The sequence below is a fragment of the Parasteatoda tepidariorum genome, chromosome 1 (assembly GCF_982258835.1).
Source record: "Parasteatoda tepidariorum strain Cologne lab strain chromosome 1, Ptep-v5.0, whole genome shotgun sequence".
Lineage (NCBI taxonomy): Eukaryota > Metazoa > Arthropoda > Arachnida > Araneae > Theridiidae > Parasteatoda > Parasteatoda tepidariorum.
In genome coordinates, this window is record NC_141755.1 from 22,779,580 (window position 1) to 22,789,216 (window position 9,637).

Below are 9,637 nucleotides of genomic sequence, written 5' to 3' on the forward strand. Positions count from 1 at the left end.
CAAGACGAAGTTTTGGTGCTGCCACCTGGCGGAATATAAGGTACGCAATGACCTGGAGCCCGCAGGCTATGCTCTAGAAACTTCATCTTTTTTGCACGATGAGCTTTTATGTAAAGTAAACTATTGTTGAGAAGTAAAACTAACTAATATTTCACTTTAATGGTTAATAATAAAAATAGTAATAGACTATTTTTAGTAGAATTTTTTATTTCTTTAAATTTAAAGTGAAAAGAGGCGATCGGTAGTCGAAATATCCGACTCCAACTTATACTCAAATCCCAATAAAGTATTATTTCGAAGTAACTGTTAATTTCAAATTGTAAAATATGGTCAGGTCTCTTGTCTATTATTGTATTTTTATTCATTCATTTCAATTATTTTTATTTTATTTATTTTCATTTTATTTATTTTTTATGTATGAGAGCAAGAAAAATACTGTTTATTTAAAATTAAATTTTATATTATAATGCAACAGTTGAAGAAACAAATTTTATGAAATACATTTTATTTTATTTTGTAACCGTCGTTGAACAGCCAACCCAATTTTATGGGTTTACGACTACTAATGTTCAACTCCGTAGCCTTGTAATTTTGAACCCAATCCAAAAGACAAGGGAACTCCTGGAACGAGTATTGGGGAAATTTGCATTCGTGGAGGCCTTTTTAATGGAGCTAACTCGCATTTGCGTTACATATAGAGGAAGACCACGAGAACCTCCCACGGTTAGCCTGACGACAAGGGGACTCTAACTCATGATCCGTCTACCACTGAGGATAATTCACGTCAGCACTGTGGTCGGTGCAAGCCAGATGCGGAATTCGTATGGACTGGGATTCGAACCCGGTTCACCTCATTGAAAGGCGAATGCTCTATCCCTTGAGCCATCGCGGCTCTAAAATGCATTTGTACGAAACATTGAAAATGGGCGAAACTATTTTAAGGAGAAAAAAAAACATATCACTCTATCTCACCCTCACACTTAAAGGGCAAGCTCTCCGAATTCTCACCAAATGCGACAATTTACAGTATTCGCCATAGGGATCAAAGTCTAAACTGTAGAATGGTAAATATTTTTAAACTTTATTTAATGTCATTAATTATAGCTTTTAAGAAAGGTTTTACACTGGCTTGAAGAATTAAACACAAGTAAAAATATATGTTGAGTTTCAAAATGTCGTTTTTCTGGTATGCCACAAACGATATTTATAATAATTATTTGCTTTAAAAATCCATATACATTTTTACTCTTTTCTATGTTTTACATCTAAACTATAAAAGCACTTCGTCAGTAAGTGCATAAGGAATACTTTCCAAAATATTTCGGAAAAATAACTTTTTCAGTCAATAATTTTTACATAACTTCCGTAAATGGCGCTACCTTTTAATTATTTTTGTTTAAATGCATGATTGGTAAGCCATTTAGTTTGAACATATCTTCCAATAGGAAAAGAAAAGAGAATTTCAGAGGAAAATCCATTTATAAAAAAGCAAGTAGGAATTTATGTTGTCATATATATATATATATATATATATATATATATATATATATATATATATATATATATATATATATATATATTAAAGATGAGTATAATGAGTGTAAAAGAAGAGTAATAATCATGGGCGGATCGTGAATTTGTGGGGCCCTGGGCTGAAACTACTTTGGGGCCCTAATAGCCATTTTGTCAAAAAACTGTTTTCTATAGTGATGTAGATAAGTATATAGAAAAAAAAAATAGCACAATAAAATAGTTTTATTTATTTTTATTTGTCTATACAAACAGCAACTGTACAACATTGTTACAAAAGAAATTGACAGGTTATGTGTAGCTATGTTATATAAATTATAAAGCAATCTTTCTGCATTTTTGTGCTGCAAATTCCTTTATTTGCTCATCACATTGTAAGTCCTTCGTTAAATCACAATTTATGGAAAGAACTGATAAATGATTTAGTCGATGGTTCGACATTGTTGTCCTATATTTGTTTTCTATATATGACATCCTGGAGAAAGAGCGCTCAGCTTCACAGCTAGTGATTGGCAAAGTTAAAAAAAATCTTTAAGATAGTGTAGCGTCCCGCAGTGGACTGATCGTTAAGACACGGTTTCCATCAGATCACCGAAGTCAAGCATCACTGGCTGCGGTCAGGGTGCGGGTGGGTGACCACTTGGATCAGGATACGTAGGGACCGAGGGTGTGCGGTATTGGTCCTCGTTAAACTGTGCTACCTTAAAGTGCTCGACTTCGCGTGCAGGTCGTTGGGCTACCGAAGCGGGGGTGCCATCCCCTCTGCAGAGGAACAAAATTGTGATGGCATGTCTTCGGATCATCCTCAGGGATGTTTCCCAGACCGTCGCGAATAGCCCATTGCGCAGCTCTAGTGCGACGTAAATGAAATACAACTACAACAACAAGATAGGGTAACAATTTGGGAAAACATCAACAAATTTCTTTTCATAAATTAGCATAAAAATTTCACTGCAAGAGGTGTAAGACTCTGGCTTAGATTGAAGTAAATAAGATTTTAACTGAACGCACTCATTCACAAAATGCTCGTCTACGTCATCTGGATGATAATCAACAATATTACGTACACTTTCCAAATCTATAATTTCCATATTTTTTTCTTGCAAATCCATTACAAATTTGAATTTCTTGCTATACATCTCATAGACTTGGCTCCTTTTGTTTAAATCCATAATCAGCTTATCCAACGCAACGTTTAGCGTGTCTCTTTTAAATTTTTTTTGCGCCGTATACTGAGAATTTATCTGTAGACTTATCTGAAAATTTTGGAGTAATGCGTCTCTTGTTTATGTCATTGTAATCTATACCCACACTAGTACTTAACTTTTTAGCTTCCGATCTGATTGGTGCCTTATGTTGTTCACGAAGTCTTAATGATACAATTAACTTGTTGCCTTCACAAATAACTTGTTGCCTTCACGTGTCAACCACACTAACATTGATTTCTTATGTTCATTAAAATTTTCATGATTTTCTAAACAAGTTCCTATGTGTTTCCAATCAGAAAATCCGGTTGTGTATTGAGAAGGGATTTTAGAAAAAAGTTTGCAAGTCTAACAAAAAACAGTACCAATCCTGGTTGAATAATATAATCAAGATCTTTCCACTGATTGACCATTTTTCATTTTCCTAATGAAATACCTATTTGAAAATGTTCTGTTTTGTTCTTTGTATTTCTTTATTGAAGCTGAATATATATTTTTCGGATCTTTATTTTAAAAGTCAGTCATTTCATGTGAGAGTATGTCATTAATAAAATCATTATTTAGCAATTCTGGCCACAAGCCCACGTCAACATATTTCTCAAACTCAAACTTAATATTCTCTAAATTTCTTTCCGCCTTGGTATTACCGTCCTCTTGCTGAATACCAATATAGTTTTCAGTGGGATCAGAGGGTTTCTGGTAGTCAAGACAGTTATTAGTAAACTAAACAAGTTTGTCATTTTGACGACGAGAGCAGAAGTGCGGGGGGAAAAAAACAAAATTACGTCGGGCGTAATAGACGCGAAAAAATACACTGACCAAAAACAAACGCCAGGTAATTCCTCGTTCCGTTCTATAGACGCGCACATGCATGGGTTGATTGATCTCAGGGTTGCCAACCTTATAATATCTTTTTTTTAATATTAGATATTTTTTTAATTCAAAATATCACCTATTGTTTTCAGTGGGGACTGGGGCCCTTTGTATCCACGGGGCCCTGGGCTGCAGCCCAAAAAGCCCTTAAGTAGATCCGCCCCTGGTAATAATATATATGAATATAATACTATTTTATTTCCAGTCTTTCATTTTAATAGTTTTAAAATAGGAGAATGTGCGTGTGGGACGCAGTAAATTATGAGCGAAAGTTATACTTTGTACACAGAAAAAAAAGTCGTACAGCATCTCGGCATTTTAAGTGTGATGATGAAAGAAGAACTTTTTTGAATTGGCTCTAGAAAAGAAGGCATTTTCGACAAGGTCTAAAAAAAAAGAGGAAGAAAATATCCTCAAATCCCTAAGAAAACGAAAGATCACAGTTCCGATTTAGCAACTTAGTAATAAAATTGCTATAACTTCCCAAATATCTTTTATTTAAATAAAAATTTTCTAATATAACTGTATTTTATTTATTTGAAAATTATTTTATGGTTTATAATTGTGTATGTGGTACGTTATTTAAGTATGATCACACATCTGCTAATAATTCTAATTCTAAACTTCTTTGTAATTTTCCTGGCATTAAAAATTTCGCCGATTTCTATTTAAATAATTTTCTTGCAATATAAACTGTAATACTCTGTATACGGTAATTATTAGAGGTAATAAATGATTTTCTTTAAATCATTTAACTATTTTGATGATTTTGAATATAAAAAAAAAATTCTAGGTGTCGGAAATATCCGAAAATTTGATTATAAAAACAATAGAATTATCACGTCAACGTCAAATGGATGGTGTTCTTTACAGCCTATACTTTGGAGTTACTGTTTCCGGTGTATTTTTAAGTTATTTAGTTTTAAGTTATTAAAGTTTGAGACTCTCTTGAGTAGTATTTTTTATATATGTGTACTTGTTACCTGGTTTATTATTTGTGTCTAAAAATCGCCATTTGAAAAAACGATTCGTCATAAAACACCTTGTCAAAAATATACCAACTTCGAAATTTTAACTTAAATAATAATTTGTAAAATGAACTTAATCTCGCTGCTCGAACAGTATGCTAACACTAACGTATGAGGGGGCGCGCCTTGCAACAACAACAAACAGTAATAAACAAGTATAAAGAGGCCAAATCGGGTTGCCTTAAAAGCGAGTTCTTTCTAAATCTAGCAACCATGTCACCTTTTTTAACAATATACATCCATAAATAACGAAAAAAAAAATTCAGTTCAAACTCACCAGAATTACTTAATATCTTACGAAATACAGCAAATTTTAACTCAGAAATTGTATAATTTATTTCTAAGAACAAAATTATCTGTTTGAAAATATCGCCTCGCAGAATAAACTACAGCAAGCAGCTGTATACTCTCCAACCGGAAGAACAGGGCAAGAGCTCGAGATTGTTGCTGTTTACATTGAAAACAACATCCATGGTAAATACCAAAACCTCCTAGAGGCTTTGGTATTTACCATGGTATTCTCTAGGAGGCTTTGTAAATACTCAGGTGCGGGATTTGAATTTCCTGTAACATATGAGGAATTTAAAAAATCATGTAGAAATATACAACAATAACAGCCAACAAACCGATTGAAACGCAACATGGATTTAGCGCAAATCAAAAAGCAATTGCTCAAATGTGTGATTCGAATTTCTCGTTTCTTAATATGGTATGAAAAAATTGGGATTTAAAAAATCACGTAGATATCCGCAGCAATAACTGCGAAAAAGTCGATCGAAAAAAAAGGGGAAAAAAAACAGTGGTATAGTTGCTTCAAAAAGTTTTTAATAACTACACGTACTGAATTTCGGGCATCATAAAAATAACGTATAAAAAAAAAACAGGGATTTAAAAAAAAAAAAAAAATGTAAGAAAATTCGTTGCAGTAATAGCCGATAAAACGATCAAAATACCGCATGGATTTACAATGGTATCAACGCAAAACGAGCGCATCAAAAAGTGATTGTTTAAATGAGAGATTCAAGTTTTGCATGTCGTAATAATATCGGAAATTCAAAGACAATTAAGTGTATTAGCTGCAAAAGAAAAAAAAAGATCAAAACAAGGATTTACGTTAGTAATGATCGCGTTGAAGAGTGATTACTGAAATGGCGCGATTCGAAGTTTCCCTGTCTTAATATCATATTAAAGTTTGATTAATAGTAGCCGAATAAAAAAAGGGGCAAATAGATCACATTGATTAAATAATTCTTCTATTACAAGTCAGAATTTACAACAAAATGTGTACTCAATTTGCAAATTTTATGTCAAATTTATATATTTATTTTTTGCTTTCTAAATTAGTAAATCAATTTTGAGTAGCAAATTGCTACTCAAAATTGCTTTGCTAATTAGAATAAGCGTACGATATTTAAAGGGTCTGTCAATTCAGAATTACCTTTTAGATTATCAATGTTATACTTTTGGGCTTGCCTCAGTTATGCTGCAATGTTTAATTATTATTTTTTTTTCAGCGTCGTGTTTTCGAAATATATCAGAAGTTGCGTTTTCTCTATCAAATATGCATAAAAAAACGAATTAGCAAAGAATCACATGCCTGCAGACCACTGTCTGCGAATGGACCAAATGGTCAGCTTATTACTAATTATTACATCAACAAATGTCGCCATTCAGGATGCACTGATGGTTAGTGTGGAATTAAATGTTCCTATTAAATATATAATTATTACACATATAACGGCAACTGTCCATATCAAATCAGTAAAACTTGCGTATTAAAACAAAAATTTTAAATTTTACTTTTATTAAATTTTGAAATTTTACTATTTTTTTAATTTTGAAATTCATCGAAGTTAAAAGAAAACAAATTTTGACTAGTAACTGTTATTATTAAAAATGCTTTCATTGTGTTATTAATTAAATGCATCAAGTAAATGTATCAAATTAATTAATTTAATGTATCAAGTAAAATAAGTTGTACTCCGCACTTGAATTTACTGTTAAATATGAAAAAAAAAATTTATTCAATGAAATATTTTTTTCAAAATAGATTTAAATATTTCAGTCATAAGCAATAATCATGAAAAAAATGTTTATTTATTTCAACTACATTAAAATACACTAAAAGCACAAATTATTATGTGTACCCTGGACAGCAAATTAAACACTAAGAAAGAATCAGTTTATTGTGTTTCAATACATTATCACTTAGTATAACAAAAGACTTGGCAAATGTTTAAGAATAATTTTTAAAACTGAGCAAGTCCATACCTTTTTGAAAGACTGCCCAGTAAATTTAATAAAAAATTTCCAAATGTCAAATTTCCAATAGATTCTAGTCGCAAGGCCTGTTGTTGCTAACTGTTGTTTTTGACTTGGAACCAGAGAGGGTTGGGAGCCCCTGCCTTAGCAAATTTGAAAAATTAATTAAAAAAAGAAATAGAAGTGTACAGCTTGCTGCTTGGTAAAGAAGCTCATCCAGTTTCAAAATTTGCTCAATAGCTACAAACACCCATTCTGAAAAATTCCCTCAGAACAAAAATTCCCTGATTTTTTTCTAGGCTGATTTCATTGAATTTTGTAGTTGGTGGCATAAATCCTATTAATGTTTCAGTTAAGTTTTATTCAAGAATATAAAATATATTTAAAAAAGAAAAAAATTTTTGCAATTAAAATTGAAAATAAGCAATTTTTAAAAAAAAATATTATTACACTTTTTCGGCAAAAATATTGCCAACCTCAAACCATTTTTCCTACTTTTGGGGTATTTTAATTAAATTCCTGTTATTCCAAATTGATGAAATTCCTTGAATTCTTCCAGTTCTGTTGCCATTCAGCGGTTAGAAAAATGTCAACAGATGATGTTGCTGTTATAGTTTTAAAAGTCGCCATCTGTAGATAAAATTTGTCATCAATTTTGTAGTTTGGTAGGAGTTAATATTCTACCTTCAAAAGCAGAATGCCACAAGGCATACAGTTTGGGCTCTTTCATTTAAAAAAAAAATATATATATTTTTAATTTTTTTTTAATTTATGTTTAAAATAGCTCATTATTTTTGGGAAAGTTTATAAAATTTGTTAAGGCACAGCTTTATCTCCATTCAAAAACTTTTTTTCTTTTTTGTACTTAACACAATAATGAATATTCAATAAACCTCTCTAAAAACTAATTCCTGTTACAAAACCACTACGAGTCCTTTATTTTGGATGGCTATTTAAGAATTGTTACTAAGTTTTAGAAAGCCATCCTTTAGAAGGGTAACATAAGCAACAAAACAAGCAGAGTGGTGGACAATTTGATGCACCATCTGATTGAGTGTTGACTTATTAAACCAATCAATTTTATGTTCCAACTGCCTCTAAGTAAATATAATCTTTTGTGCTTTTAGCGAAGGCAGCTATACAATAAAATTAACAATAGTAAATAAAAATGAAATACAGAAGTTTAACAATTTAGCTCAGCAGTGCACATGAAATTATTTACAGATAAATAATATGTGTGAAAATGGAACTAGAATATTTTAATGAAAATGATTGTACAATAAACACATAAGCATGATGAAGTTACATACAAAATGAGCAAGAGCTTGTAAACCACAATAAATACCATAAGTACAAAAGCAGAAAACATGCACAAACAGTTGTACTAAGACCACACACTATATACATATTACTTTATTTATTTATTGTAATGTATACATAGAATGAAACATTCAATTTCCAAATCAATAATCATTCTCAAAAATATTGCAAAATTAAATTTGAAAAATGTAAATTTAAAAAAAAAATATTACTATTTTTTTTTGAGATGCAACGAATCATATATAGAATTATAAAATAAAAAAGTCAATTAGTACTGACTGAAGATTTCAACATTATATACAAGATTTGAAACTACAGAAAAGATAAAATTCCTGTTTTTTTAATCAAATTCCTATAAACTCACATCAGCCATCGAGAAAGGCAATTTCATCTGGGCATTTAAAAAAAAGCACCTTTTTGAGGAATGTTAAGAAAAGGACCACTGCAAGGTCACACGTAAAGTATATAAGGCGACGAATGAAACAATTTAAGGATTATCTTTAAATATACTACAAGATGCTTTACATATTCCTAAATGATTCATAAAATGTTGTTTTTTTTTAAAAATTTATTATTTAGTAGCTAAATAATTGTAAAAAGGCAATTCTCAAAAGATGAAAGCATAACACAAATCTAAACTTTAAGCTCTGAAAATAATTAAATTTGATTTAATTCACAGCAAAAATTTTAAGAATAAATTCATAATTTTGTTTAGTAGCAGCAACATGAACTATTGCAAATATTTTTTTATAAATACTTAAATGAAATTTTTTTTTACAATCAAAAGGGCCAATTATGAACATCATGATGTCAATTGCACCACTGGGCATCAAAAATATAAATAAAAGTTTTCGTTTTTTTTTTTTCAAATAGTGTCTAGATGCTTACAACTAAAAATAAGAGCATAAAGTTTAAATAGAATAAAATCCTTAACAAATGACAGCAATAGAAAATAAGTCAAATATTTCTGAAACAAAATGCCACTTTCTTACACATGAAATATTGGATTACCCAAATCATGTAAAGTTCACAACACAGATAGCTTGTTGCAAGAATTTATTGTTTAAGATAATCTAATGTCCTAAAATACAATAAAAAAATATTAAAGTGCTAATTTTATATAAATAGAAAAGTAAATTCAGTAGTGAAGTGTTAATAACATCAATTCCAAAAGGATTCAGAATTAACGGCGGCTAATGTTATTGATCCCATCTTCAGAGAAGTGCCCAAAAACAAAGTCAACGATACAATATATCAACATTTGTATGAGTTGTTTTGATGGGACAATTCCTATTTGTAAACTTTAAATAAAAAAAAATTTATGCTTTTGCATAATTTTGAAGTACATTTATTCAAGATTATACTCAATATGTTAAATTGATTTGATGAAAATTGACCGATTTATATGGCATAGAATAA